At 36.4% G+C, this 9,238-nt stretch overlaps 1 pseudogene; it reads left to right on the top strand.

The window, feature by feature from the left end:
* Positions 1–585: 585 nt before the first annotated feature.
* Positions 586–1,422, top strand: LOC107605412 (5-OH-xanthotoxin synthase-like; annotated as a pseudogene).
* Positions 1,423–9,238: the final 7,816 nt, after the last annotated feature.

Below are 9,238 nucleotides of genomic sequence, written 5' to 3'. Positions count from 1 at the left end.
AAGAAAGCGTGCGTATTTTTTGGTACATTGTATAAGCTGAGATAATAGATTAATAATGAATTCCAACATATATGTATTGTTGTGGATCTAGTATAGATTCAACAAAACGTAACTTGTCAAAATGAGTATGAATCCACTTGTCGAATGTAAGAGTAGAGTCACACAAAAGTTGCATACTCTTCAATTGCTACACATACACCAGCCTTCATATATAAATTGTAACAACTCTTTCGACTTGGAATTGTCTTCTTATTCAGAGCATTTGGTCTTATATCATCTCTTGCTAGTACATTAATTTAATATAAAGTTTTAATTCTCTGCTGATTTACCAGAATATACAACATAAAAAATATATACTGCACCTCCGTTTGGACTATGAATTTTCTTCGGCTGCTTCATATCATATCAAATATCATAACTACAAAAAAAAAAAAATAACGACTCTCAACTATCAATTTTACAAGGTTTAACTCTATATATATAGTAAGATATTTAATTTTCTTAGCAGCAAAGTGTATCTGATCGTTCTCTATAACTAATTAGTCACCCTTAGCTTGCATTGGCTTCTTCAATTTCTTCCACTCAATGTTTTCATTTCTGTATTATCTGCTTCTTCTTGCAATTCCTCTAATGGCAGTAGTGATATTTCATCACTTAAAGAAACAACAACACAAAAGAACCACTACCACCAGGTCCTAAACCACTTCCCATAATCGGAAACCTCCACCAACTCGACAGCTCCAACCTCAATCTCCAACTATGGAACCTCTCAAAGATCTACGGCTCCATATTCTCCCTTCAAATAGGGTTCAAACCAGCCATAGTTATCTCCTCACCGAAACTCGCAAAGGAGGTTCTCAAAGACCATGATCTTGACGTTTCAAGCAGACCTCCGTCGCTCGGAACCACTAGACTCTCTTACAACGGTTTCGATTTGATTTTCTCTCCATGCAGCGAGTACTGGAGAGAAATCAGGAAGATCTGCGTCGTTCATTTCTTCAGCTCCAAGCGAATCTCTGGATTCTACCACATCAGAAAATCTGAAGTGGAAAGAATGTTAGGCAAGATATCAGAGCACGTGAGTTCTTCGAAAACCACGAATCTGAGTGAGATATTGATGTCCGTGTCGAATTCTATAGTGTGCAGGATTGCGTTCGGAAGAAGATACGAAGTTTATATGGCAAGAAACCATTCATAGAAGATGAAGATATTGAAAAGCTTGTTTATCTGAAAGCAGTGATCAAAGAAACATTAAGATATTATGCACCTGCACCATTGGTACCAAGAGAATTCAACAAAAATAGCAGAATAGCAGGGTATGAAATTGAAGCCAAGACGATAGTATACGTAAATGTGTTTGCCATCCATAGAGACCCTGAAACTTGGAAGGATCCAGAAGGGTTTAGTTTGATTACATTTTAAAATGAATTGATTTCTCAAACCAAACCAAAATTCCAAACCAATTTGAGTATAAATAGTTTATTGAGTTCATCCACCATGCCTAAGCTACTGCTATCTTAGATTTTGTCCCCCCTTAGAAATTCCAATTAACTCAGCTTACTAATCAAGTCTCATTCAACAAAGATTAATCACTTACAGGTTACAGCAGTAATAGCAGTAAAGTATAATAATGTTTTAGCAACAAGGACCATTCAACAGTATTATAATAAAACGTTAAATGAATAATATAAAACAATGGTGAGGTCAATTTTACATTGTCACGCATAACGGTTCTCTTTCTCCAATAATTACCCGTTTATGCAGCTAGAAAAGCAAGCATCCAAAAGACACCCTTCACTGCCATTGGCCACAACACATACACAGAAGTTGATGGCTTGCTGACAGCAATAAGTGCCTCCACAACTTTCTTTTCTTTTCTGTTCATAAAAGTTTGAGTTGATCTACATCTACTACACTAGATTAGATAGTGCTGCTCTATTTAGTATTTACCATAGAGGTAGTGACCAGATACATATACAAATAAAATTATTTTCAGTGAAAATACTGAATAGATTTCTAAGTTTTCATTGCAAGCATAATTAAATTTCTTGACTATTGAGAAAAAAATAATGATTAACTAACCTCCAAGTGTGGCGGCGGCGTCTTGCGAGGCGGCGGCAGCGAACGAGAGAGACTGCGGAGGGAGAGGAAGAGAGAATGGCTACACCGCTACGGTGATTGAAGGAGGAAAACAAAACCCTAGCAGACCAAATGTCTCACTCTCAGTCTCTCACCACTACTTTGAATATGAAATTAAAGAAAAAAGAACAATGTGTAAAAAAGAGTAATTAGAGGGTCAATATCTAATTACTGATTTTTTTAAAAACAAAAAAATGGGGTTCTTTTTGTAATTATTTTAGTGTTGGCTAATGATACTCCCACATAAAAGTGGGAGTAAGGAATCCATATGTAATATTTGTAAACATAACTTAAAATTTAATGATTTCAAGTAAATAATTTTTACATATTTTTAAAATAACTGGAATTATTTTTAAAAATATAAATTAATTTTAAAAAATGACTGCTCTATGGTACAGATAAAGATTGTGAAGAGGTACAAAAAATGTTATTCCAAAAAGCAGTGTGTGGATTGCTCTCCTGTAGGGGTTAGCTTCGGGGGGGTTATAAACTTATAATGGGTCCTCCTAGGTCGACTCCCTTGTTAAGTTAATGTTAACTTTGGCTTACATAAGACAGATGCTATGAGCCTTTGTAGGTAGTTGGGTCTTGGTTACTATTTATTGTATAATATCTTTTTTTGTTAATAGTTAACAGTGACAGCGCGTATTGTAAGGTTATAAGCAAGATGAAAAAAAAAAAACTTGAAGGAATACATGACACAATTTGCAACAGCAGTAATGGAAATTCCATATCTCAATCCAGAAGTACACTTGCATGTCTTGAAAAGTGGGCTCTGTCCCAAAAAATTTCAGGAAGCAATAGCAATAGCAAAACAAAAAATATTAGTCGAATTTAGAGATAAAGCAACAGGTCAAATTGAGATTGAGGAGTTAAGAGAGGCCAAGAGGATGGAAAAACCATCACCGCGCAGGGAGGATGATAGGCAAAACAGGACGAGCAATAATCAAGAAGGCAAAAAGCAGTTTAAATTGACACCAAAATTCGATTCCTATACACAATTTAACTCAGAGAAAAGACATTATAAAAAAAATCTTGCACGTCAAAATCATTAAACCCCCCAATAGAGCCGGAACGTATCAAGATAAAAAATGTGTCAACAAAAATAAGCATTGTGCATTTCATTAAAAGTTTGGATATACGACCGACGAGTGTGTAGTAGCAAAAGACCTTTTAGAGCGGTTGGCACGACAAGGATTGTTCGATAAATATGTCAACGGCCGAATACAGAAAACTTCCGAGAGTCCCCCAGCGACTGAGGATCACGCGAACTCAGCCACAATTGCAAAAAATAATGCCAAATGGTCCAATACAAATCCCCCACCCCCGACAAGAAAAGTCAGAAACTATATCTCATGAGGATTTGCGTGTGGAAGACTTACAAGCTCCACAAGGAAGAGAAGTTACAGGACCATGCTAACCTTGACAAAAGAATATACGGAACTTCGGAACCCAGCAAACTCAGTACCATGTATCACTTTCACTGATTCTGATTTTCGATCTAAAAGCCAAAACCTGGACGATTCCGTGGTAATATCTGTAACAGTAGGAGAAGCCACAGTTAGGAAAGTACTAATGGATCCAGGTAGTAGTGTCGATATGTTATTTTTATCAACTTTTTGGAAGATGCAGCTAAACCCGAGCAGTATGCAACCTTCATTTGGAGAATTGGTTGGCTTTTCTAGGGAAAGAGTACCTGTAGCAGGTTATGTGTGGTTGAGAACAACTTTAGAGGAATACCCCATTCAAAAACCCTAGATATCCAATATCTGGTAGTTGATTGTGTTAGCCCTTATAACATTATATTAGAGCGACCATCTTTAAACTCTTTTGGAGCTATCGTTTCTACTATTCACCTATGTGTTAAGTTCCATGTGCAAGATAATGTTATCGAAACTGTACATTCTGACTACAAGGAAGCGAGATAATGCTATAATGAAAGGTTGAAGGTCTCGTAGTTAGTCCTAAATACACTTCAACGAGGATGGATGCGGAGCCAGAATTATTCTTAAAGACAATACTGGAGTATGTGCCAAACAGTCCATCACATTCCTATTCAAGACAAGTAATAATCAATCCGAATACGAGGCTCTTTTAGCCAGTTTACATTTGGCCAAAGACGCAAAAGTTCAACACCTTAAGGTTTACTATGATTTATTGCTAGTTGTACAACAGGTAAACGACAACTTCTAGGCAAGAGATCCCTTTTTGGAACAATATTCGAACAATGTTAAAAGGTTAATTCAAATTTTCCAAACTTTTGAGATCACTCATATACCTTGGGAGGATAATAATAGGACAGGTGTTTTATCCAAATTTAGCAACTTCCAAAGTTACAGACACCATACCAGTTCTGTCACAACTAACGCTTGGGGAACCAATCATATGTAGTATCCATGTCTTCTCTTTGTCACAAGAAACAGATTGGAGGACACCATGCAAGCTTTATTTGAAAACAGAAAAGATCCTGACGACAGAAGAAAACCTAAAGTTGTTTAAGAAGAAAGCGAGTCATTTCACCTTGATTAGGACGATCTATACAAAAGAGGGTTTTCCAGATCACTGTTAAAGTGTCTCGGAACGGAGGAATACTGCCTCGCCATGGTAGAAGCACATGAAGGGATCTATAGAACACATATCGGAGGGCACAACCTAGCTTCAAAACTCCTTCGCACAAGTTATTATTGGCCAACACTCTAGAATGATTGCATGAGGAAAGTACGACATTGCGACAATTGTCAGAGGTGTGCACCAACTATTCATAATCCAGCTGAGCTGTTACACACCTCCGAGGTAGGATGGCCTTTTTATAGGTGGAGGCTTGACATTCTCGAACCTTTCTCGGTATCCAAAGATCAGGTAAAATTTTTACTAGTTGCCATTGATTACTTCATAAAATGGATAGCAGCCGCTAGCCAAGATAACCTCAAATAAGGTACGATCTTTCATATGAAAATTTATCATATGTAGATATGCTTGCCAGGTGATATTGTTACTGATAATGATAGATAATTTACTGATAAAAGCATAGCATCTTTTATAAATAACCTTAATATCAAACATAATTTTTCTTCTGTTGAGCACCCACAAACTAATGGTCTCGTTGAGGCTGCTAACAAAGTTATTTTGCAGTCCCTACAGGAAAAGTTAGCCAATGCCAAAAGACACTGGGCCGAGCTGATCCCAGAAATCTTATGGAGCTATAACACCACACCAAATTCAACAACTAAAGAAACACCATTCTAACTAGTATATGGAGCAGACTCAATGATCCCAGTGAAAATTTCACAAGGATCACTAAGAACTGAACTAACAACTACCAAGGCCAATGACCAGATAAGGCGAGTCGAGCCGAGCTGGACACTTTAGATGAAGAATGCACCTCGGCCAGACGAAGGCAACAGGAAATGCCGATTGTCATAAGACAAAAATATAACAAACGGGTGCGACCGAGAACATTGCAACACGGAGACCTTGTTCTAAGGAAAGTAGAAGATGTTCGCAAACCTCTTGGCTAGGGAAAGCTTGCCGCCACATGGGAAGGACCATTCCGAGTATCAAAAGTACACGGACGAGGGGCATATTCTCTACAAACACTGGTAGGAACCGAGCTCCCAAACACATGGAACATATCTTCCTTGCATTTTTATTACATGTAAAAGCCGAAGCTGAAAGGTACTCTTTTTCTTACCAACGAAGTTTTTCCCAATAAAAGAACACAGGTTTTTCTCGGAAAAGTTTTAACAAGGCCGATCACTTTGCACCTTCCATATTAGAAAGTATTGTCAAATCCTCCAGTTCAATAAAGTACTATTTTTTCTATATGAAAGCTTGCAAAAATTACACACACAATATGCAAACATGCATTCATCAAGCAAATAGGCAAGTTTTTCAAAATAATGGTGTACAAAACACCATGTCAATCATTCAAAATATACAAACCAAAAGGCCATTGTCAAAAGAGCTACCAAACAAGCCACATAATACAAAAACTACAAATTTTATGTCAATTATCCTTCTGAACAGATCCTCCATTGTCACCTTCTGCCTCCTCACCAGTTTCACCATCTACCAGCTTACCATCAACTACTATTTTCGTCATGTCAAGACTTTCGACATCAAAGTCAGGGGACAATGCCGTCACCTAACTAATAGCTCGGTCAAAGCCTGTCGCAAACATTTCCATCACTTCTTATTCCAACTCATGTACCCTAGAGGTTAGCTGCCCTTTTTCATTATCAGCATCCTTGACCTGACCTTGCACTGCTCAGATCTATTCATGAAGTTTAGCCATTTCCACTTTCATACCTTTCATCTTTGCCGTAGCCTCAATAACAACCTCATCCCTCTTTTAATAATTTCTCCAAATCCAGAATTTTACTTGCATATTTCCTCTCCTCCGCTCCGACTATTTCAGACATTCAACCTAAGCATAGCATCCTGGCACCAATGACCTAAGAAGTAGCCACAAGGTTTTGTAAATAACCACATTACTAAATCCAGTTTTTTCCTTTTTAACGGACGAGCACTTGACTATGCAGCATCCATCTCTATACCCTTTCCAACAACCGCGACAGGAGTTTCTTTATCATTCTTCTTCTTTTGATCCAAAAACAATCTCATCCATGCAAATGATAAGCTCGGAATCTTTCCACTTGAAACAAATGACATAGCATCAGAATCTGAGAAACAACCAGCTTTTTTCGAATCGATTATAAAACTCAATTTATGCCAAAAATTTACTAATATAAGTTCCCAAAGCTTCTTTATCACCCTCAACCTTCAACATCTCAAGAATAGAAAACAACTTTTTTGAAGAAAAACATTTTATCAGGAACTCTAACACCAAATTTTCCTCCTCATTCTTTTCCGGAGCATCTAAAATTTGCATGGGTTTGGGATACTAATATAAAGGAAACTTTTCCACCAACTCGTCATCTAGGTAAAACGGATATACAATTTTCACTTATGGTACTTTTACAAACATTTCTTTGAAACTTTTAACTAGAAGCAATTCTACACCTACTAGCATACTAGCCCTGACGTAACTATAAGCAGAAAGTTCAGAAATTTTTTCAACTTTGTAATACAGGGAGTCGCGACACTTTACATCCGCATGCACCCATGCGTACAGATAATTTTTTACTTATACCACTTTATTCTTTTTGTCTTTTACCATGGTAAGAAAAGAGGAAGAAACAGACAAAGACGAAGGTAAACAACACTAACCTTTGGAATGTTGGGAATAAGACATCATTCCCCCTTGAGAAAACACCTTTGACAAAGAAATAAAATAGACACAATCACAACACAAGAATTTAACGTGGAAACTCCCGGAGAAAAAACCACGGCCGTTGTCAAATGACAACCAGAGAATATCACTATGTGAAAATTGTTACAACACATAGACTTCTTTCTCTCTAACACCGGCACCCCAGTACACCCACACTCTCTCAAAGCAAATATCTAACTACACCTGACAATACTCTCTAATCAAAGAGTATAGAGAAAAAGAAAAATCAGATACAAGCTTAAAGTGTTTCTGACTTATGCAAAAACAAATGGAGAACTTAGCCTCATATTTATAGCCTAGGCCACCCACTCCATTTGCTATCCTAAGCAATGTGGGACTAATTCAACCAAATCCTAACATGGAAGTCATCCCTTCTTCACTTGGTAAAGTTATGAGTAATCACCCAGCACTTGTTCCTAATGTGTAAAAAAAAAGTGTAATACAAATCATGGTAAGCCCACTAGCACATAATCTGCGTCATTTACCACTATTTACCATTGGATGAGAAAAAACTATTCATCTACTGCAAAAAATGAACGGATTTTATTTACTTGGGATAATCGCATAAAGGTAATTATTACATTAAATACATTGAAAATAACGCAAACCTTTAACATTCCCTAAGTAACATTCAAGAGGCCTAAAAAGCTTAACATGCATTCAAATGGTCACACGTTGAGCTTGAGGGGCTACTGCGATACTTACAACGCTCCGAGATACAAGTATCATAAAAAAGCTCAACTTGCTCACACAAAAGCAAGTCAAGTTTGGGGACTATATCCATACTTGAATACTTTGGTCCATGACACCATATCTCGGAACTAAATTTCAAATATCAAAAATATTTTCTAACAAAAAAACCGTTACTAGCACCTCTATAGTATTCGTGCATATTTCGGCCACTACAAAGGCAGTTCGAATTATTATCAAACTGACCGTGGACAACTCGTAAAGGCCATGCATAGATCGGTTCTCACCATGTAACGATAAATAGAGAGAGGTCACGGTTATAGAGGGAATCAGATACAAAACGGGCATAAAGATAATAGTTTTTTGAGTATTCTTTAGTATTAAGAACTGATTTGAGCGTCGGAGTCCTTTTTCTCTTGATTTTAGAGTGGAAAGAAAGATAAAAATAATTTTTTTAGATTAGTATATTTGAATTTTATTCTACTTATTCTCATCATATTTATGTTGCATTGAATTCTTAGTGATGGACTATTTAAAGTAAAAATATATTGGCATGATAAAGATGAGATGTTGAATTACGATATTTCATTTCTTGATCGTAGCATATATTTTGGATAGAATTTGTGTTAGTTAATAGAAGCAGAAAGAAAATACCTTCAAACTTTGAGAATAGATTGAATGAGAATGAATTTGTAATTAGCAAAGTAGCAGGTGAAATTGAAGGCAGACATGATAAGTTGCTAAATAAAGCTGAGGTGGTAGCAGCTGCTGCAAAAAAATAAGTAGTTGTGATATTGAATAGCATTGGACACAAAAACAAGTATTTGTGATACACATATAGTAAATATTCATATTTTAAGAAAAAGGAATATATGCTTTTAAGAGAATTTTAATTAGTTTTGAGCTGTGATGGTTGACCTTAGCAAATTCATTTCGTTAAAAGTACAATAGTAGGTAAAAGGTTGCTGAAGTGCTAAATGATAAATTGTTTATTATTTCTCCATTTTTTCAATGAAAGCATGACTTCTGACTATTTGAGGTTGATTAAGATACAATTTTCAAACAAAAACTTGACTGTTAAGATTGATTAAGTGAGTACATGAATCTAAATGTGTT

This window comes from Arachis ipaensis, chromosome B8 (genome assembly GCF_059453495.1).
Source record: "Arachis ipaensis isolate K30076 ecotype BB chromosome B8, ASM5945349v1, whole genome shotgun sequence".
NCBI classification, from domain to species: domain Eukaryota; kingdom Viridiplantae; phylum Streptophyta; class Magnoliopsida; order Fabales; family Fabaceae; genus Arachis; species Arachis ipaensis.
Note: the sequence above shows the minus strand (reverse complement) of the source record. Positions and strands in the feature narration are given on the sequence as shown.